The sequence below is a fragment of the Tachypleus tridentatus genome, chromosome 4 (genome assembly GCF_004210375.1).
Source record: "Tachypleus tridentatus isolate NWPU-2018 chromosome 4, ASM421037v1, whole genome shotgun sequence".
Lineage (NCBI taxonomy): Eukaryota > Metazoa > Arthropoda > Merostomata > Xiphosura > Limulidae > Tachypleus > Tachypleus tridentatus.
In genome coordinates, this window is record NC_134828.1 from 1202150 (window position 1) to 1225927 (window position 23778).

The window sequence follows — 23778 nt, forward strand, 5'->3', positions numbered from 1 at the left end:
GTGATACTTAGTACAAAAAACGTTTTCTTTACAAGAATATCACTGCTGCTTCCGGCATAAACCATATTTTACATTATTTAGAAATTAGAGGCAACAAATAAATAACGTTATGCAATTAACATTGAGCTACACAAGGGTTATTGGTTCTATGCCCACTACAGTTATCGAGTACAAATTTTAGTGTTATAAGTCTTCAGACTATTTGTGGAGCCACTAGGGAGATATATCTTTAACACAAAGGAAAACGCCAAGGATAAAAGCACATAATAGGATATCTAGTGTATCCTAGCATGAAGGATATTAGATAAATTCACAGTGACGTAACAGTGGGGATGAAGGACGATACTGAGGTAGGACTAGGGGAGGTTGTGCTTGATACCAAGTGTTTATTTTGGGAACAATATTTAAATATAACATTAGTAATGAGTGCTGTGTAGATGGTTAGTAAATGAGAGAAAGTGCTCTCAAAATATATATATATATATACATTTTAGATTTCAACCAACCAAAACCGTTCAGAGACTTAAGTTTCCTTGACTTCCAAAAGTTGACCCATCCATCAGTGAAACTCAAAATGGCGAAATGGCTAGTCAGATAAAACTTTCATTCGTAACTACTGTGATATCAATAGTAGAAATGTATAGATACGTGCAGGAGCTACAATTGTACAACCAACCGTGTGGAGATATTTGGTCATAATATAACATACAGACACACCGATTCATCATCTTCTTGGCTCAAAACTCTGTCACTGTAGTTAAACCCACACTTGCTTCACAATTTATCTCACTCGTTCTTCCTGTTTTAAGTGGATCTACTTTTGAAGAAATAAAATCAGTAGGACACTACAAAATGTTTCCTGCACTCTAATCCGGAAGTGTATTATAAGAGTGTCAGTCAATCCCTTAGTGTAAATGTTGCTGACTGTCTGTCATCTCTCTGGCCAGTAGTTCAAGATTAGAGAAGTCGGCAAATAGCTTAGACATAAATACAAATAAAAATCACAAAGATAGTAAACTGAGTCATTAAAATGTAATCGGACTAAGCTCTATATTCCAGGACTAAGCACTATATTCCAGGCGGGAAGTCTGATAGAAAGTAGCTGTTTTATTAATTTAACATCACTAATATTTTTTTATCGTGAGAAGTAAAACAGAAAAATATATCAAGTGTTCAGTTCCCCTTGACACACTTTATGTATCCCTTCCCTCCAGTGGTACAGAGGTATGTTTGCGGACTTACAAAGCTAGATTCCTGGTTTCGATACTCGTGGTGGGCAGATAACAGATATTCCATTGTGTTGCTTTGTGCGTAACTTCAAACAGACACTCGTTACGTAAGTGTAAAGTTACTTATGCATGAAAAGCATTTAACTTATCTACTTCTGAACGCTTTTCTGGCAAATAAAGGGAATTCTGAGATTTTAAAGTTAAAGAATGAGCAGCTAGCCAATTGTGTTCAATCATACATGTTATTATTGATCAATATTCTATTATGTAGAATATTATGTAGCCTATTTTATAAGCTTCCACTGAGGTTATAATATTGAGTAATACTCGATGCGTTTATTCGTGTTTACCGCAAACAATTTAATTTGGATATTTGGTGTTTTATGGCACAAAGCAGTTAGGCTAGGATATAAACCTTTTCCTATATTGCGTTAAATTACTTTATCATAGGCATTCGTATTACATTTCAAAAGCTTCTTGAAACATTTACTATTAAATGTGGCCACTTGTTCGAGCTAATACTCAGTAATCAGAATTTGTTTCATTATTACATAAATATGAGTTTATTTCACCCGCTGATAGAATTTTATATTTAAAAAGTCGAAGAAGAAAAAGATTATTTCTAAGTGTAAGTTATAAACTCCTGAAAATGTTATAAAATATGCAGTTTGGTAGTATCTAATAAGCCAGCAGATGGCGCAGTTAACATTCTCTACACTTGTTGAAACAGGGAGGGCCGTTTCACCTACGAATATAAAATGTAAGATTTGCAAGAAACACCAAAAAACGTCATCAGAGATTTTAAAATGTAAACTCTTTATTGGTCAATATTAGAAGTAAAATACTATGCTAAAAACTTTCAATTATCTGATGAGGTAATTTTGTCAGTGGCGATTTTAAGATACACAAAATTTTCTTGAATAATGTTCTAAAACAATTTATCAATGCATAAAAAACTGGTAGATATAAATGTATTTAATAAGGTTGTTTTGTTAATTAATTTCAAAACATTTCATTTTGAGATGAAACAGATTGAGGTGTACGGCAATGTTTTTCAGTGTAATAGAAATAATTTAAATACTTTAAACCATAGAAAATGTAATTCATATTTAGACAAAGTACTAACTACATCTTGTTTTGTTAATTAATTTCAAAACATTTCATTTTGAGATGAAACAGATTGAGGTGTACGGCACTGTTTTTCAGTGTAATAGAAATAATTTAAATACTTTAAACCCTAGAAAATGTAATTCATATTTAGACAAAGTACTAACTACATCTTGTTTTGTTTTTATCATTATTCTTTCTTTATTGTCAGGTCATGTTAACTGACAGCATAGTTTGAAAATACAGTTTGGAATGAAATCTAATTTCCAAATTTGTTACAATGTGCTATGGAAATTTATATCAAGTTAAGTAATAAAACAGTATTAGAATGATCCATAATAATAACAAATAAATTAAACTGATTAAAACACAAATTATTTCTGCGAAGTCCTTTGGTGGCACAGCGGTATGTTTACGGACTTACATCGCTAGAAACCAAGTTCCGATATCAGTGGTGGGCAGAACACAGACAGCCCATTGCGTAGCTTTATAATAACTAAATAATTAATTAATCTTCAATGAAACTATCGTCAAAATAGAAAATGCATGGAATGCTCGCACAAAATAACGAAAGGGTAACATTTATTCTTTTTTTAATATATAAAATAGATTGTGATGAAATTATTAAGTTTTATTAAACACTGAAGACCGTAAATTCCATTCAAATATGTTACTTGAGAAATTAGGTTAACAGTTGAATATTAAAGATTTTATATGTGTCAAATAAAAATAAATCTGCTGCGTGAATAAATTTTACACAATTTTATATCTGTGCTAATAAGGCTTAAAGAATAATGTTTAAAGTCTTGTGTTAGGAAGAATTACGTTTTTACATTCTTGTTGGATATTTATACGACGAACATATTAAACGTGTAGCTGAAACTTGCATCCATTAAAGCTTTCAAAATCACTTACAAAGTAAAGCTACCAGATTTTATCGCTTCAACAGAATAACATATCCTCTTCGAATAGTACATTAACGTATATTATTTACAAACAAGAGTTTTTTGTTTTAAAATAAACTAAAAACTAGGTGTCCAATTGTTATAAAACTATAATTATTCAAATACTCCGCCACCAATTACGATATCTCGCAAACAACTTGTTTTCTATGTTTAAATAAACAAGAATCAGAACAGATAACGCATTTATTATCGTACTAATTAATTTATAAAACATCATGAAATTAATTAATAGAAATCTCCTTTGGCTTTAATGACATTTCCAAGATTGGAAATTGTCATACTTCGAAGGCTCCGAGACCTTTCGAACATGGATTGGTCAGTATAAATGGGTTCGCTGGGGTCTTCAAACTTGGGAGCTTGAAACTCGGATATATAAAACTCGGTTGTACTAGGTGATGTACTCTCGGCGTCAGATTCCTTCACCTTTGAGGACATACAAGGCGAGGTGAGTCAGTTGATATTAATATAGGTTTTATATCATTGATAGCAATAAATAATTAAATAAGTAACTGGAGAATTAAAAATAACCTCGAGTTATATTGAAACAAGACATTCAACAAGACAGTGCATTATATAAACTTATCAATCGTATTTTTTAAATAATTTAATTTCATATTATTTAACAAACCACACTTTCGTATCCATCTTTCTTTTTGTTCAATACGTCTTTAGGCAAACAAAAATGGGCTACCAGTTCTGATTCCCCACGGGTATCAAAACTAGGTTTCTGGCATATATAAAGTCCACAGAATGAGCCGCTGGAAGGCAATTTACCCACACAATACTTGTGCCCATGAAAATGAGCTATTTCATGTGCTATAAAGTAACTTTTATGTACATTAACGTTAACTCTTGGATACCATTGTTACAATTACTTAAAATTTTAAAAGCACGTTTGAAGATGACTTAATTAAAATAAATATGTTACTGATTTAATTTAGACCAACCTTCATAATCATACCAACAACAACAAATTAGTGAACTTAAATTGTCTTCATATTCCAGCACATTACTTTAACCCCAGTGACGAACCTTGATATTGGTGGATTACATACGGTTTTATTAATGTTGGAACGCGTCTCTTACCATTGTCTTGATTCTTCGGATGTAAGATACGGCTGCCACAGCTATAGCAATGGTGATAAACACTACGAAACCCACTACAAACATCAGAGTGTAGTAGCCATCTTTAGGGACACAGACCATCCATCTTTCAGGGGCTGTTGAGCAAATGGTTGATCTAATTCACATTTCTTTTACCAACATTGATGTTAAAATTCACTTATCAGCAAAGTCATGAACTAGTCAGATGTTAAAGTTCACCTATCAGCAAAGTCATGAACTAGTCAGATGTTAAACTTCACTTATCAGCAGTCATCAACTAGTCACATGTTAAAAGTTCACTTATCAGCAAAGTCATGAACTAGTCACATGTTGAAGTTCACTTATCAGCAAAGTTATGAACTAGTCACATGTTAAAGTTCACTTATCAGCAAAGTCATGAACTAGTCACATGTTAAAAGTTCACTTATCACCAAAGTCATGAACTAGTCACATGTTAAAGTTCACTTATCAGCAAAGTCATGAACTAGTCACATGTTAAAGTTCACTTATCAGCAAAGTCATGAACTAGACGCATGTTAAAGTTCACTTATCAGCAAAGTCATCAACTAGTCAGATGTTAAAGTTCACTTATCAGCAAAGTCATGAACTAGTCAGATGTTAAAGTTCACTTATCAGCAAAGTCATGAACTAGTCAGATGTTAAAGTTCACTTATCAGCAAAGTCATGAACTAGTCAGATGTTAAAGTTCACTTATCACCAAAGTCATGAACTAGTCACATGTTGAAGTTCACTTATCACCAAAGTCATCAACTAGTCACATGTTAAAGTTCACTTATCAGCAAAGTCATCAACTAGTCACATGTTAAAAGTTCACTTATCAGCAAAGTCATCAACTAGTCACATGTTAAAGTTCACTTATCAGCAAAGTCATCAACTAGTCACATGTTGAAGTTCACTTATCACCAAAGTCATCAACTAGTCACATGTTAAAGTTCACTTATCAGCAAAGTCATCAACTAGTCACATGTTAAAAGTTCACTTATCAGCAAAGTCATCAACTAGTCACATGTTAAAAGTTCACTTATCAGCAAAGTCATGAACTAGTCACATGTTAAAGTTCACTTATCAGCAAAGTCATGAACTAGTCACATGTTAAAGTTCACTTATCAGCAAAGTCATGAACTAGTCACATGTTAAAGTTCACTTATCAGCAAAGTCATCAACTAGTCACATGTTAAAGTTCACTTATCACCAAAGTCATCAACTAGTCACATGTTAAAGTTCACTTATCAGCAAAGTCATCAACTAGTCAGATGTTAAAGTTCACTTATCACCAAAGTCATGAACTTGTCAGATGTTAAAGTTCACTTATCACCAAAGTCATGAACTAGTCAGATGTTAAAGTTCACTTATCAGCAAAGTCATCAACTAGTCAGATGTTAAAGTTCACTTATCAGCAAAGTCATGAACTAGTCACATGTTAAAAGTTCACTTATCAGCAAAGTCATGAACTAGTCACATGTTAAAGTTCACTTATCAGCAAAGTCATGAACTAGTCACATGTTAAAGTTCACTTATCAGCAAAGTCATGAACTAGTCAGATGTTAAAGTTCACTTATCAGCAAAGTCATGAACTTGTCAGATGTTAAAGTTCACTTATCAGCAAAGTCATGAACTTGTCAGATGTTAAAGTTCACTTATCAGCAAAGTCATGAACTAGTCACATGTTATAGTTCACTTGTCAGCAAAGTCATGAACTAGTCACATGTTATAGTTCACTTGTCAGCAAAGTCATGAACTAGTCAGATGTTAAAGTTCACTTATCAGCAAAGTCATGAACTAGTCACATGTTAAAGTTCACTTATCAGCAAAGTCATCAACTAGTCACATGTTAAAGTTCACTTATCAGCAAAGTCATCAACTAGTCAGATGTTAAAGTTCACTTATCACCAAAGTCATGAACTTGTCAGATGTTAAAGTTCACTTATCACCAAAGTCATGAACTAGTCAGATGTTAAAGTTCACTTATCAGCAAAGTCATGAACTAGTCAGATGTTAAAGTTCACTTATCAGCAAAGTCATGAACTAGTCACATGTTAAAGTTCACTTATCAGCAAAGTCATGAACTAGTCAGATGTTAAAGTTCACTTATCAGCAAAGTCATGAACTAGTCACATGTTAAAGTTCATTACGTTATTTAATTAAATACTTTCTGATCATCATATTTTTCTACATAAAGAAGTGATGTATCTTATTAAAACACTGATATAAAGCTCTCGTTACAACTGCTTCAGAGTTTAATATACATTCCATGTATATTAGACGAAGAAGTACTTTAATAACAAGGGTAAATTTTTGTTAATTTAAAACAAAACGATGGAGCAGCAAAAGTTTCAGATCTTACAGTGCTAAAATTCTGGATTCGATTCCTCGCAGTGATTTGTTTGTTTGTTTGTTTGTTTAAAGCTACAGAATGGGCTATCTGTGCTCTGTACACCACGAGTATCGAAACCCGGTATCTAGTGTTATACGTTCATGTGCATACTGCGTGATAGTGAGGAAGTGTATCCGCCAGGTGGACAGAGCATAGATAGCCCATCATGAAGTTTAATGCTAAACAAAAATGTACTTTTAACTTTATTGACTCTACAGCGCCCTCTACTTACCAAGCCCTTTAGACACCGCAGGTATATCTGATCGGGACAGATACACTTTCAACAGCTCGTGAACTTCCTCTTCGTGGTCAATACTGTCCGTCGAGTTAGGTGGCGCTACTGGCGTGACAAGTGAAACAGGAGACGAAACTGCCCTTTTTTCGTCCCCAGGAGGGAAACGACCCTGGACGACCCCATCACTGCATATTACCTGTGTGGATTGTGCACGTGACTTGACTAAGTTCGCTAAATTATATCACAGATAAATCACATTATATTTTCCTATCATTTTTCGTTTCATAAAATGCCTCTGTGATTAATGAGTTATATTTAATAATATGAACGAATCACTACAGTAGTTCCTGTGAATTATTGTATGACAGTTATTTTCACTTCATATTCGATGGTGTAATATTGTTTATTTGTTTACATTTTGTATTTTCTCATTGCTATTAAATGTATCACGTGTGTTTGTAAATAATTACCGACACATAATCTTTGTTTCAAACTATCCCTAGTCTAAAGCTCTTAATACCGAATCTAACTTTAGAAACGTTTGAAGTTATTACTGGTTCACAAGGTCCCCGGCAGGTGCGAACGGTAGCTTGGAAGACTAGTAAGTTAGAACCTGGTATTTTGAAAGCGTAGAAATCTGCTTCCAACGCCCCTTCAGGAGTTCGGTGAAGCTCTGGAAAAACGTAAAGGTCCACAGGGCATCTGGAGTGAATAATAAAACTAACAAGTTTGTTTTCTGAAGCAATTAGAACTCATTAAGTCCACTGATAGTCATAAAACGTCATGTAATAGTGAGCATACAATGTCTTACAAAACAACTGTGTTAACAAATGTTTTATCGTGGTAGCTCAACGGGAAATCTGAGGACTTATAAAAAAAAATTTGTGTTTAACACGAAACACAGAGAACATTAGAACTTCCACACTCCGAAACATTTCAGAAACACAAATCAAATGTGTCACCATAACTTCCAGACACCCAGTATTATAACAAGCCCGGCGGTTAAGGCACTTGACTCATAATCTGAGGGTCGCGGGTTCAAATCCCCGTCACACCAAACATGCTCATTCTTTCAGCCGTGGGAGCATTATAATTGACGGTCAATCCCACTATTCGTTGGTAAAGATTGGCCCAAGAGTTGGAGGTGGATGGTGATGACCAGCTGCCTTCCCTTTAATCTTACATTGCTAACTTAGGGACGACTAGCGCAGAGAGCCCTCGTGTAGCTTTGCGAGAAATTCAAAACAAACGTTATTATAAAGTAACAGTTTTTATTTTAGGGGTAGGCATTATTAGCTCAGAAGCAATGTGAGATGTGGGGTAGGCATTATTAGCTCAGAAACAATGTGAGATGTTCAACACATCTGAGATGTTCAACAAGTGTTCATTCATTATATCTTAGCTGCAGCACGTTTCACCTATTACAACTTATGATTTAAAAATAACGAAACGATGTCAGCAATATTCATATAAAACCCTGAAGAGAAACTCTATATTTTACAATGACCTTCTAAGTTCGTTCTTCACAAGTCATCCAAAAATATCTTACACAGTAACTATTTATCCAAAACAACTATACGGTCACTACCACTTTGTTGTGAAGATTACTTAACGATATTACAATTACAGGTATTACAAAACTATTTTCAGAGCGCAATACGACAGTGCTGAGGACTAGGCTTAACTACACCAATCGATGACGACAGCTGTCGGTCAAAGCGAGAATTAATAATTACTAACAATAACCAACAATTATCTTCGCGACGTGGTTCTTCGTAAAACCTTGAAGATGGTGTAATTTGTTTCACTGTTAAGATATTTGCAGGTAAACAAAGAATTGTGTTTTGGTGAGCATCGCACTTGGAAAGTGGCGCTCGTTGTTGCTTTACGTCTTGATCTGTGTGACTGGATGTTATCTGTTCAGGTGTTTTATGAATTATATGATACTGTTGTTTGTATGGCCATATTGGAGAAGTGCCTCCCTCCCCCCGAAAACGTTCTTCATTTGTTATATATTTTATTAGATAACAGAAAAATGTGTAAAACCACATGTAAAAATGTGTAAAACTACATGTTTTTCTAAACGTACTCGATGATATATGTTCAAACATTATAATAAACTTTGATTTCAACACTGGCTTTGGTCTCATAACAAGTGTTGTGTACCTGCTATTGTGACGGGGATTCGAACCCGCGACCCTCGGATTGCGAGTAGAGTACCTTAACCACCTGGCCATGCCGGGCCACAAAAGAAGGAAGGAAGAGATAGATAAAATTAAATTGTTGTTTTATACCCCCTGGAGTCAATAAGATGTACTTGTCTTCCAGAGTAGGGATCTTTAGCGATGACGTATGTTGCAAAGATGTCTCCAGTAAAGTAATCATATCGATCTAAAAATAAAATACTGTTGTTATGCTTAGTTTAATCAACATAACATAATATCAACGAACTTTGAACTTTTAACTCAAGTAGTTCTGAGATGTAACGAACGTAAAATGCTTTGTTTTACAACGAGCATTTGTCAATAATTATTTACGTAAGTTGGTGTCACTCGCTGGTTCAAGAATATTTACGACTTTATGTTCGCGTTCAAATGTTTACATCTTTATCTGATTAACGTTATTTACAAAAACGACGAAAACAAGAGGTTTTCTAATCTAAATATAAATAAACATTTTGAAGTAACGTATTATATTTATCAGTATTATCGTTTTAATTATTATAGGCCCAAATATCGTGGGACAGAAGTAACACTTACATTGACTTCGGGTCTCCAACCTGAAGGTCAAAAGATCACCCACAGCTATAGTATTGGTTGGTGTTCCCCGATACAGAATTCTTAAGGTGACACTTGATGTTAGAATGTTCTGCGCTGGTAGATGTTCTATTTGGGTCGGATAACGGCTATAAAACAGAAATTCCCTTCTTAAGTAAGTTTTCCCAGAAAGGCAGACTGACCAAATGGACTTTGATTGACCTTCATTCTTTTGTCTTCACATCAACAAATTTTACTTTGGAAAAATACATAATAAACGTCGTCTTATAACCTCAGACAAACCCATTGTAAGGGGTCATTGACAAAGTGTTTATCGTGTTTATTGCAGAACTTTCTATTTATTGTTTAATCTCTGTGTGTAAGTGTTCACCAAGAACCAAAATGTCAGTGTAAGAACAGACAGAGTGGTTCGTTAATTCTAAAGAACTGAGTGACAAACAAACTAACCCATCAGTTCTACTATCCATATAGTTGGAGGTCACCACGGTCTCGCCAGGTCCAGCTAAATAACACGTTAGGTTGTATACTTTATCGTGTGACGTTTGAACATAGTCGTTGAATTGTACCACCACGATATTGGTCATGACGTCACTATACTGTCAAAGAATAAATAAATAAAACATGTCATCTTAATAATAATGATATTTACCTCGTAACAAAATCAAAATAAAGCATCGTTGTATTATAGCAGTTGAAATATATTTTCTTACTATTTTCCCTTATGGATAAAACGTATATTTATGTAACAAGTTAAAATTCCGTTTCATATTTTATGTTGTACATAAATACATCTAAAAGAAAAGGGTATTTGCCTGTAAAACCTGCTTCTCTGTGCTACCTGATCGGTTTACACGAATCTAAACTTACGAGGTCTGTTCAAAAAAATAAGCGGATTGTTTGAATTGCGCGGCTCCATTTGATTCAGGGGAATCCGCTTGGTGTCGCTAGGTTCGCACAGATCAGCTGATTATGACGCCATTTCCCGATTGCAGATATCTTCATTTGTGTATTAGCTACGCGGTTTTAAGTGAAGCGCGATTTTTTCGTTTGGCGGATTTCAGAATGAATGACCAACGACTTGCTGTGAAATTTTGTGTTAAACTTGGAAAATCTGCGACTGAAACTTTTGCTATGCTTAACACGGCTTACGGTGATGTTGCTATGAATCTTACGGCATGTTTCAAGTGGCATGAACGTTTTAAGGATGGTCGACAGTCCATTGAAGATGATGAGCGTCCTGGACGTCCTTCCACGTCAACTGACGACCCACACGTCGACAAAATCAACACTCTGGTGCGGGCAAATCGACGTCTGACTGTCAGGGAGCTTGCTGAAGAGTGTGGGATACCAGTTGAATCTTGTTACGAGATTTTGACCGAAAAATTGAAGATGCACCGCGTTGCTGCGAAATTTGTGCCTCAGATCTCGTGCGTTTTTGGCCAAACACTCGATCACTGTTCTTCCCCACCCCCCTACTCACCTGACCTTGCTCCTTGAGATTTTTTCTTGTTCTCCAAACTCAAAAGACCCTTGAAAGGAAGAAGATTTGAGACGATTCCCGAGATTATGGCAAATGCGACGAAGGAGCTGGAGGACATTACAAAAGAAGTGTACCAGGACTGTTTCAACAAGTGGAAACACCGTTGGGATAAGTGTGTGCGTTGGGGAGGAGAGTACTTTGAAGGGGTCCCAGACCTGTAACTTCTAAATAAAGTACATTTTGTTTTATGACGTCAGTCCGCGTATTTTTTGAACAGACCTCGTAAACAACTTTATACAATATAATTCTTTTTACAAGACAGTCCATGATAATCACGTGGTTAAGGCGCTAGACTCGTAATCTGAGTGTTGCAGTTCGTATCCCGGTCGCACCAAACATGCTCGCCCTTTTATCCGTGGGAGCGTTGTAATGTTTCAGTCAATCCCACTATTCGTTGGTAAAAGAGTTGCCCAAGAGTTGGCGGCGGGTGGTGATGACTAGCTGCCTAACAAATTTTTATTTGTTATATGAAATAGTATAGCATAAAATCTAAGCTAATAATCTATATTTTAATAGTATATTCGTTTTAAGTTCTTAATTATATAAGACAATATTTTTTTAAAATTTTAAATTTCCCCTAGTGTGATAAACGTAACACATTTTCTCTAGATATATTCTCCAATCTGTTTTATCCATCCTCCCTCGAAATTCAACATAAATAACTCACTATAAAGTGTCATTGTTAAGACTAACCATAACTTACTTTTTTTGTTGTTACAGACCTTTCTTGTCGCACCCAATCCTTCAGGATTCTTTAATTGTTATTTCTCACGTTAACTATATATAGTCTACAACCAATAGAAAGTCAATATTTGTGTCTACAAAATGTAATGATGTATTTCGCTGTATTCTCAACAGAAACATCTAAATTTGTCTTGTTATAAACAAACTTTTCCCAAGAGAAAGTTAGTTATTTGCTTGGGAGAATTTGAGAGGATTCTTTTCACACTGTTAAAAAGCTTGAATATTTTATCAGGAAAATCGTGTTATATGAAATTCCAAGTTATCAAAGAATTACTGCACTTAATATTTGTTATCAGTTAACTTACTGGGACGTAGGACAACAACATCATAATGAGACCAAAGTTAAGATGATTCCTTTGTTACCACTCCTCATTGTCATCGTTAAATCCTAACAGATAATGTATGTGTGGTCGTACCAATCAGACGTGTTGGGCATCTATCAGACAAAATCCTGACATATCAGAAACTTCAACAACAACAAAAACTCATACTACCGGGCCTGGCATGGCCAAGCGCGTTAAGGCGTGCGCTTCGTAATCTGAGGGTCGCGGGTTCGCATCCCCGTCGCGCCAAACATGCTCGCCCCCTTTCAGTCGTGGGGGCGTTATAATGTGACGGTCAATCACACTATTAGTTGGTAAAAGAGTAGCCCAAGAGTTAGCGGTGAGTGGTGATGACTAGCTGCCTTCCCTCTAGTCTTACACTGCTAAATTAGGGACGGCTAGCACAGATAGCCCTCGAGTAGCTGTGTGTGAAATTAGAAAACAACAACAACAACTCATCGTACCTGTTGTGTACCACAACGCGGGAAACCGTTCGCCCGACTGATCTTCAGCACGTTCACATTACCGCCATTTCCATCATAGAAACACGTTTCGAAAAACCCATATGTGTAGATACGGCCAAAGAAGCCACCTGGTGTCCGTAGCGAAAATTCCATACCGTCCGGTGAGCACGACTGAGTTACTAACAAGAATATTCAAAATAAATATTTTTGGGAAAACAAATTACATTGAGAGTGATAATAAGGGAAAGGGGAGGTTATGCAAATTACAATATTTTATTATTGTTTAGTGAAAAACAAATTACATTGAGAGTGATAATAAGGGAAAGGGGAGGTTATGCAAATTACAACATTTTATTATTCTTTAGTGAAAAACAAAATACATTGAGAGTGATAATAAGGGAAAGGGGAGGTTATGCAAATTACAATATTTTATTATTGTTTAGTGAAAAACAAAATACATTGAGAGTGATAATAAGGGAAAGGGGAGGTTATGCAAATTACAATATTTTATTATTGTTTAGTGAAAAACAAAATACATTGAGAGTGATAATAAGGAAAGGGAGGTTATGCAAATTACAATATTTTATTATTGTTTAGTGAAAAACAAATTACATTGAGAGTGATAATAAGGAAAGGAGGTTATGCAAATTACAATATTTTATTATTGTTTAGTGAAAAACAAAATACATTGAGAGTGATAATAAGGAAAGGGGAGGTTATACAAATTACAATATTTTATTATTGTTTAGTGAAAACAAATTACATTGAGAGTGATAATAAGGAAAGGGGAGGTTATACAAATTACAATATTTTATTATTGTTTAGTGAAAACAAATTACATTGAGAGTGATAATAAGGGAAAGAGGAGGTTATGCAAATTACAATATTTTATTATTGTTTAGTGAAAAACAAAATACATTGAGAGTGATAATAAGGGAAAGGGGAGGTTATGCAAATTACAATATTTTATTATTGTTTAGTGAAAAACAAATTACATTGAGAGTGATAATAAGGGAAAGGGGAGGTTATGCAAATTACAATATTTTACTATTGTTTAGTGAAAAACAAATTACATTGAGAGTGATAATAAGGGAAAGGGCAGGTTATGCAAATTACAATATTTTACTATTGTTTAGTAAATTATTGTCCCCAGCTGGATGCTACTTACTGCTGTCCCTAGCTAGATGTTACTTACTGCTGTCCCCAGCTGGATGTTACTTACTGTTGTCCCCAGCTGGATGTTACTTACTGCTGTCCCCAGCTGGATGTTACTTACTGCTGTCTCCAACTGGATGTTACTTACTGCTGTCCCCAGCTGGATGTTACTTACTGCTGTCCCCAGCTGGGACAGCGGTAAGTCTTCAGATTTACAGAGCTAGAATCAGGGGTTCGACTCCTTTCGGTGGACACAGCAGAGAGCCCGATGTGGCTTTGCTATGATAAAACATACACACACACTTACTGCTATTCGACATAAACTCTATGTTGTGAAACCTCGAGAAAAAGAAATACATTAAAAAAATTCATAACTTTTAAAATGTTCGTTTCCAACTTTGTTGTTGTTTTGAATTAAGCACAAAGCTACTCAATGGGCTATCTGTGCTCTGCCCACCACGGGTATCGAAATCCGGTTTTCAGCGTTGTAAGTCCGCAGACATACCGCTGAGCCACTAGGGGGGCCTTCCAAACTTCACCAGTCATTTGAGAAATCTAGTAATCAGACGCATCTATAGGTTTGGGGGGGGGGGATTAGAAAGGGGCTGCATTTGTACTCGAATGAGGTTATGAGAAGTAAGGAAACTAAAGTCTGAGGAATAATTATTTCTGAGACTAATCCTTAGGAAACCATTTAATTTGAACATTATGAAGTGTATTTGGAACCTTAACATTGCTTTATGAATGTTGACTTACGTTGTGTTAGGAATTATTAAAAATTATTATTTGAATATAATTAGTACTTATAAGTTAAAATAACAAGTTTATCTACCATTCAACAATGATTAGTAACTACCCAATTTAATACAGAAAATGTGATTAGTAATTACCCAATTTAATACAGAAAATGTGATTAGTAACTACCCAATTTAATACAGAAAATGTGATTAGTAACTACCCAATTTAATACAGAAAATGTGATTAGTAACTACCCAATTTAATACAGAAAATGTGATTAGTAACTACCCAATTTAATACAGAAAATGTGATTAGTAACTACCAAATTTAATACAGAAAATGTGATTAGTAACTACCAAATTTAATACAGAAAATGTGATTAGTAACTACCCAATTTAATACAGAAAATGTGATTAGTAACTACCCAATTTAATACAGAAAATAATGTGATTAGTAACTACCCAATTTAATACAGAAAATGTGATTAGTAACTACCCAATTTAATACAGAAAATGTGATTAGTAACTACCCAATTTAATACAGAAAATGTGATTAGTAACTACCCAATTTAATACAGAAAATGTGATTAGTAACTACCCAATTTAATACAGAAAATGTGATTAGTAACTACCCAATTTAATACAGAAAATAATGTGATTAGTAACTACCAAATTTAATACAGAAAATGTGATTAGTAACTACCCAATTTAATACAGAAAATGTGATTAGTAACTACCAAATTTAATACAGAAAATAATGTGATTAGTAACTACCCAATTTAATACAGAAAATGTGATTAGTAACTACCAAATTTAATACAGAAAATGTGATTAGTAACTACCAAATTTAATACAGAAAATGTGATTAGTAACTACCAAATTTAATACAGAAAATAATGTGATTAGTAACTACCCAATTTAATACAGAAAATAATGTGATTAGTAACTACCCAATTTAATACAGAAAATAATGTGATTAGTAACTACCCAATTTAATACAGAAAATAATGTGATTAGTAACTACCCAATTTAATACAGAAAATGTGATTAGTAACTACCCAATTTAATACAGAAAATGTGATTAGTAACTACCCAATTTAATACAGAAAATGTGATTAGTAACTACCCAATTTAATACAGAAAATGTGATTAGTAACTACCCAATTTAATACAGAAAATGTGATTAGTAACTACCCAATTTAATACAGAAAATGTGATTAGTAACTACCAAATTTAATACAGAAAATGTGATTAGTAATTACCCAATTTAATACAGAAAATGTGATTAGTAACTACCAAATTTAATACAGAAAATGTGATTAGTAACTACCCAATTTAATACAGAAAATGTGATTAGTAATTACCCAATTTAATACAGAAAATGTGATTAGTAACTACCAAATTTAATACAGAAAATGTGATTAGTAACTACCCAATTTAATACAGAAAATGTGATTAGTAACTACCAATTTAATACAGAAAATGTGATTAGTAACTACCCAATTTAATACAGAAAATGTGATTAGTAACTACCCAATTTAATACAGAAAATGTGATTAGTAACTACCCAATTTAATACAGAAAATGTGATTAGTAACTACCCAATTTAATACAGAAAATGTGATTAGTAACTACCCAATTTAATACAGAAAATGTGATTAGTAACTACCCAATTTAATACAGAAAATGTGATTAGTAACTACCCAATTTAATACAGAAAATGTGATTAGTAACTACCAAATTTAATACAGAAAATGTGATTAGTAACTACCAAATTTAATACAGAAAATGTGATTAGTAACTACCCAATTTAATACAGAAAATGTGATTAGTAACTACCCAATTTAATACAGAAAATGTGATTAGTAACTACCCAATTTAATACAGAAAATAATGTGATTAGTAACTACCCAATTTAATACAGAAAATGTGATTAGTAACTACCAAATTTAATACAGAAAATGTGATTAGTAACTACCAAATTTAATACAGAAAATGTGATTAGTAACTACCCAATTTAATACAGAAAATGTGATTAGTAACTACCCAATTTAATACAGAAAATAATGTGATTAGTAACTACCAAATTTAATACAGAAAATAATGTGATTAGTAACTACCAAATTTAATACAGAAAATAATGTGATTAGTAACTACCAAATTTAATACAGAAAATGTGATTAGTAACTACCCAATTTAATACAGAAAATGTGATTAGTAACTACCAAATTTAATACAGAAAATGTGATTAGTAACTACCCAATTTAATACAGAAAATGTGATTAGTAACTACCCAATTTAATACAGAAAATGTGATTAGTAACTACCCAATTTAATACAGAAAATGTGTGTGAACAGCCTTATCTGTTGAAACATGGGGGACAGCCCTCCAGCCGTATCTGTTGAAACATAGGGGACAGCCCTCCAACCGTATCTGTTGCAACATAGGGGACAGCCCTCCAGCCGTATCTGTTGAAACATAGGGGACTGCCCTCCCGCATGAATTCAGAAGAATTAGGACAAATACTGTAACTGAGAGAACGCCCTATAAATCCACTTCCAAACACGTATCTCAAACAAATAACTTTATTTGTGATACTGTAACAAGTAGTTTTAAAACTTACCATCCAAACAGTTACCTCCTCCCGGTCCGAAACCATCTCTTTCAAAATAATCAAACTGAGTGTTTTGATCGAAATGGGAAGGATTGTTGATCCTTAGTTGAGACAAATCTATGTCGCTTAGTTCACAGTTGTCTGGAGCGAACGGTCTGGAAATGTGAAACTTTCTCAATCTACAACCATACTGATTTAAATTACATTTAAAAAACAACCTAATTTGGTAAATTTAAAATATAATAATAAAGCAAAATTATAATGTATGTTATCTGGATAACATCACGTTGAATATTCAGTTTTATCAGAAACTAAATGTATTTTCGTGTTAGTTGTGAAATGGTAAGTTTATAAAAGTTTATTTAAGTACTAATAATCGTAATTAGAATTTTTAACACGAACAACTCCTTATGCGCATGTCAGACCAGAGACCTCTACGATTCAAGAACCATCGTCTTTAATCGAGAGATACTCCTGAGAAACACAATCAACAGTATATTTGTTCGGTTATTTGATTCAAATAACAGGGTATTTTAAGTATCTCTAGTTACTACCCTGTAATATCTAGCTCTTTATAAAGTCTGTCGTGTGTTGCGTCTTATATCTTAAGTATCTCTAGTTACTAACCTGTAATATCTAGCTCTTTATAAAGTCTGTCGTGTGTTGCGTCTTATATTTTAAGTATCTCTAGTTACTAACCTGTAATTTCTAGCTCTTTATAAAGTCTGTCATGTGTTGTGTCTTATATTTTCAGTATCTCTAGTTACTAACCTGTAATTTCTAGCTCTTTATAAAGTCTGTCGTGTGTTGTGTCTTATATTTTATGTATCTCTAGTTACTAACCTGTAATTTAAAGAACGACAGATAAAGTCTGTCATGTGTCGTGTCTTACTATCTCTAGTTACTACCCTGTAATATCTAGCTCTTTATAAAGTCTGTCGTGTGTTGTGTCTTATATTTTAAGTATCTCTAGTTACTAACCTGTAATATCTAGCTCTTTATAAAGTCTGTCGTGTGTTGCGTCTTATATCTTAAGTATTTTTTAGTTTCTAACCTGTAATCTCTAGCTCTTTATAAAGTCTGTCGTGTGTTATGTCTTATACTTTAAGTATCTCTAGTTACTAACCTGTAATTTCTAGCTCTTTATAAAGTCTGTCGTGTGTTGTGTCTTATATTTTAAGTATCTCTAGTTTCTAATCTGTAATCTCTAGCTCTTTATAAAGTCTGTCGTGTGTTGTGTCTTATATTTTAAGTATCTCTAGTTATTAACCTGTAATATCTAGCTCTTTATAAAGTCTGTCATGTGTTGCGTCTTATATCTTAAGTATCTCTAGTTACTAACCTCTAATATCTAGCTCTTTATAAAGTCTGTCGTGTGTTATGTCTTATACTTTAAGTATCTCTAGTTACTAACCTGTAATTTCTAGCTCTTTATAAAGTCTGTCGTGTGTTGTGTCTTATATTTTAAGTATCTCTTGTTACTAACCTGTAATTTCTAGCTCTTTATAAAGTCTGTCGTGTGTTGTGTCTTATATTTTAAGTATCTCTAGTTACTAACCTGTAATTTAAAGAACGACAGATAAAGTCTGTCATGTGTCGTGTCTTACTATCTCTAGTTACTAACCTGTAATTTCTAGCTCTTTATAAAGTCTGTCGTGTGTTGTGTCTTATATTTTAAGTATCTCTAGTTACTAATCTGTAATTTAAAGAACGACAGATAAAGTCTGTCATGTGTCGTGTCTTACTATCTCTAGTTACTAACCTGTAATTTCTAGCTCTTTATAAAATCTGTCGTGTGTTGTGTCTTATATTTTAAGTATCTCTAGTTACTAACCTGTAATATCTAGCTCTTTATAAAGTCTGTCGTGTGTTGCGTCTTATATCTTAAGTATCTCTAGTTACTAACCTGTAATTTCTAGCTCTTTATAAAGTCTGTCGTGTGTTGTGTCTTATATTTTATGTATCTCTAGTTACTAACCTGTAATTTAAAGAACGACAGATAAAGTCTGTCATGTGTCGTGTCTTACTATCTCTAGTTACTAACCTGTAATTTCTAGCTCTTTATAAAGTCTGTCGTGTGTTATGTTTTATATTTTAAGTATCTCTAGTTACTAACCTGTAATTTCTAGCTCTTTATAAAGTCTGTCGTGTGTTGTGTCTTATATTTTAAGTATCTCTAGTTACTAACCTGTAATTTCTAGCTCTTTATAAAGTCTGTCGTGTGTTGTGTCTTATATCTTATGTATCTCTAGTTTCTAACCTGTAATTTAAAGAACGACAGATAAAGTCTGTCATGTGTCGTGTCTTACTATCTCTAGTTACTAACCTGTAATTTCTAGCTCTTTATAAAGTCTGTCGTGTGTTGCGTCTTATATTTTAAGTATCTCTAGTTACTAACCTGTAATTTCTAGCTCTTTATAAAGTCTGTCGTGTGTTGTGTCTTATATTTTAAGTATCTCTAGTTACTAACCTGTAATTTAAAGAACGACAGGTAAAGTCTGTCATGTGTCGTGTCTTACTATCTCTGGTTACTAACCTGTAATTTCTAGCTCTTTATAAAGTCTGTCGTGTGTTGTGTCTTATATTTTATGTATCTCTAGTTACTAACCTGTAATTTAAAGAACGACAAATAAAGTCTGTCATGTGTCGTGTCTTACTATCTCTCGTTACTAACCTGTAATTTCTAGCTCTTTATAAAGTCTGTCGTGTGTTGTGTCTTATATTTTAAGTATCTCTAGTTACTAACCTGTAATTTCTAGCTCTTTATAAAGTCTGTCGTGTGTTGCGTCTTATGTTTTAAGTATCTCTAGTTACTAACCTGTAATATCTAGCTCTTTATAAAGTCTGTCGTGTGTTGCGTCTTATATTCTAAGTATCTCTAGTTACTAACCTGTAATATCTAGCTCTTTATAAAGTCTGTCGTGTGTTGCGTCTTATATTTTAAGTATCTCTAGTTACTAACCTGTAATATCTAGCTCTTTATAAAGTCTGTCGTGTGTTGCGTCTTATATTTTAAGTATCTCTAGTTACTAACCTGTAATTTATAGCTCTTTATAAAGTCTGTCGTGTGTTGTGTCTTATATTTTCAGTATCTCTAGTTACTAACCTGTAATTTAAAGAACGACAGATAAAGTCTGTCATGTGTCGTGTCTTACTATCTCTAGTTACTAACCTGTAATTTCTAGCTCTTTATAAAGTCTGTCGTGTGTTATGTCTTATATTTTAAGTATCTCTAGTTACTAACCTGTAATTTTTAGGTCTTTATAAAGTCTGTCGTGTGTTGTGTCTTATATTTTCAGTATCTCAAGTTACTAACTTGTAATTTCTAGCTCTTTATAAAGTCTGTCGTGTGTTGTGTCTTATATTTTATGTATCTCTGGTTACTGACCTGTAATTTCTAGCTCTTTATAAAGTCTGTCTTGTATTACGTCTTATATTTTAAGTATCTCTAGTTACTAACCTGTAATTTCTAGCTCTTTATAAAGTCTGTCGTGTGTTGTGTCTTATATTTTAAGTATCTCTAGTTACTAACCTGTAATTTAAAGAACGACAGATAAAGTCTAGTTACTAACCTGTAATTGAAAGAACAACAGATAAAGTCTGTCGTGTGTTATGTCTTATATTTTAAGTATCTCTAGTTACTAGCCTGTAATTTCTAGCTCTTTATAAAGTCTGTCTTGTATTACGTCTTATATTTTAAGTATCTCTAGTTACTAACCTGTAATTTCTAGCTCTTTATAAAGTCTGTCGTGTGTTGTGTCTTATATTTTAAGTATCTCTAGTTACTAACCTGTAATTTAAAGAACGACAGATAAAGTCTAGTTACTAACCTGTAATTGAAAGAACGACAGATAAAGTCTCGAGCTTCTAAACAAGCACGTTCGCACTCTTCGATTCTATCAGTTTGAAGCACGCGCCGGATGTAAAATCTGGTGATTCTAAGGCCTTCCCTCAACCTATGAAAAGGTCGTCCTTCTCCAACCCCTCCTGGTGGACAAACTGGGTAGACTCCAGGATTGGGTGGACGTCGAGGACCAGGGGGATATGGTGCAGGATAACGACGATCTATTCCAAAACTCCCCCCGTAACGATTATCAGGAGGAGGTGGGTACTGAACAGGATAACTACTCCAGAAGTATGGCCTGTCATTCCACCTGTTCTCTCCCCAGCCGCCGCTTCCTCCCCCGTAGTCTGATCTATCATCCAAACGACCTCCGCCGCGATATCCTCCATAGCTTCCCCCGTATCCTCCTCTTCCAGGGTATCGAGATCCTCTAGGGGATTCAGTTCTTCCTGTAGAAATAAGAATAATAACACTACGGTAATACTTCGGACAGAAGTAAAATTAAGTCATAATAACTAAAGCCTTAAAAACAAAGTTCGAGTTGGATTACCGTTTATACAGAGGTCATCAACCATCATAAACAAGTAATATTACTTATTAAAAACTAACAGTAGTAATGATACCTGGGTATGGCATCAATCAATCACTCAATTCGTTAAAATAACGGTTTGGTTTTGAATTTCGCGCAAAGCTACACGAGGGCTATCTGCGCTAGCCGTCCCTAGTTTAGGAGTGTAAGACTAAAGGAAAGGCAGCTAGTAATCACCACCCACCACCAACTCTTGGGCTACTAACGAATAGTGGGATTGAAAGGGCGAGCATGTTTTGTGGGACGGGGATTCGAACCTGCGACTCTCGGATTACGAGTTGGGTGACTTGATCACCTGGCTATGCCAGGCCTCATTAAAATAATAAGAATAAGCCAATCATGAATGGTAAAACCAATTATACTAGGGTGGCTCAGCCAGTTCGGCAACAATTCTATTCTTTCAAATAGAACCAACAACAAAGTATGACGGCATCAAACTACGACTCAAAGTATGACAGTTTCAAAGTATGCACAGAATGTAATGATATAAAAAACTGTTTAGTGTAAATATTGTTAATTAATTTATTAAATATTGTTAATTAATTTATTAAATATTGTTAATTAATTTAAATATTGTTAATTGATTCATTAAATCTTATTAATCAATTTATTCTTTACGTCAATAGTTTATGATTGTATAGTTTTTATTCATAAAAAGAGAATTAAAAGCAATTATTTTAAAGTAAATGTTGTGGAAAATTTAATGACGTAACTCGATAAGAGTTTGTAAGTCACTGATGTCGAGATTGCCGAACGTCGCGTGAAATTGGTTGATTTAGAGAATATGGTGAGCAGACGGTTAAGTAATAAACATATAAATAGTGTAAAATGAATGGGAAAGTAAGGCCCGGCATGGCCAGGTGGTTAGGGCGCTCGACTCGGAATATGAGGGTCGTAGGATTGAGTCACCGTCACACCAAACATGTTCGCTCTTTTAACCGTGGGGACGCCATAATGTCACGGTCAATCCCACAATTCGTTGATAAAAGAGTAGTCCAAGAGTTGGCGTTGATGACTAGTTGCCTTTCCCTCGCATTACATTGTCAATTGAGGAACGGCTAGAGCAGATAGCCCTCGTGCAGCTTTGCGAGAAATTCAAAACAAACAAACAAACTGGAAAAGTAGACAGACAAAGACAAAGCAGACGAGAAGTAAAGCTACGACAAGGATTTCGTTGTAGGACAAAGAGCCTAACATCTATTATGTTAGAATGAGACCAGCGGTGTTGAAACAGGAAATAATAATAATTTATTTCGTCAATGAAAAGTTCTCCGCTGGTACAGCGGTACGTCTTCGGATTTACAACGCTAAAATCAGGGGTTCGATTCCCCGCAGTGGGCTCAGCAGATAGTCCAATGTGGCTTTGCTATAAGAAAACGCACACTCGTCAATGAAAGTTCTAAAATAACTTCTGTGGACTTTAACAAAAAGAGAAAAGTAGCAGACGATTTTAGAAGTATACAATACAACTGTGATAACTCGACCGTAAAGGAAGTGAATTATATTTGGATGGTTTAATGATAATGATAGAAGAAAATAGTTCGGCTCGTCAGTTGAACTTCGAAAAGAATTAAACTGGCCTAAGTGAACCTTTTATAAGAAGAACACAACTATGATATATAGCGTTCATGATATGCTTATGATCTCTATATCGTAAATAAGTTGTAAATATGATAATATAGTTCCGAATATGTATATATAAGTGATAGCTGATCTTAGGATTTATGTATTGTTTGGTGATATTTGAATTTTGCCATAATTATAAATTAAAGTTATGAAAATTTAGTTCAAATATACGTTAACAGAAAAACAAAGCAAATAATTTCCTTTTATTTGTAAACGATCCATCAAAAAACTCATTTTCGCAGAGTTTCAAAGCTGAGTTCTTCATAAACATTTTTTCCAAAACTCAAATTTCCAAAAACAGTAAACACGATTTTTCGAAGAAAACTAAC

General features: G+C 34.0%; 1 pseudogene across 1 annotated transcript in view; it reads right to left on the reverse strand.

Annotated features, from left to right (window-relative positions):
• Positions 1-3470: 3470 nt before the first annotated feature.
• The window catches only part of LOC143248428 (uncharacterized), an 81511-nt pseudogene continuing 61203 nt past the window's right edge, over positions 3471-23778 (reverse strand). Inside the window, exons 6-15 of the transcript XR_013026984.1 lie at positions 21221-21683; positions 17400-17545; positions 12884-13062; positions 10260-10408; positions 9795-9940; positions 9330-9426; positions 7590-7737; positions 7033-7231; positions 4388-4521; positions 3471-3724 (exon numbers count right to left, since the gene is read on the reverse strand). The product of XR_013026984.1 is annotated as an uncharacterized LOC143248428 (transcript). The remainder of the gene's footprint in view (positions 3725-4387; positions 4522-7032; positions 7232-7589; positions 7738-9329; positions 9427-9794; positions 9941-10259; positions 10409-12883; positions 13063-17399; positions 17546-21220; positions 21684-23778) is intronic.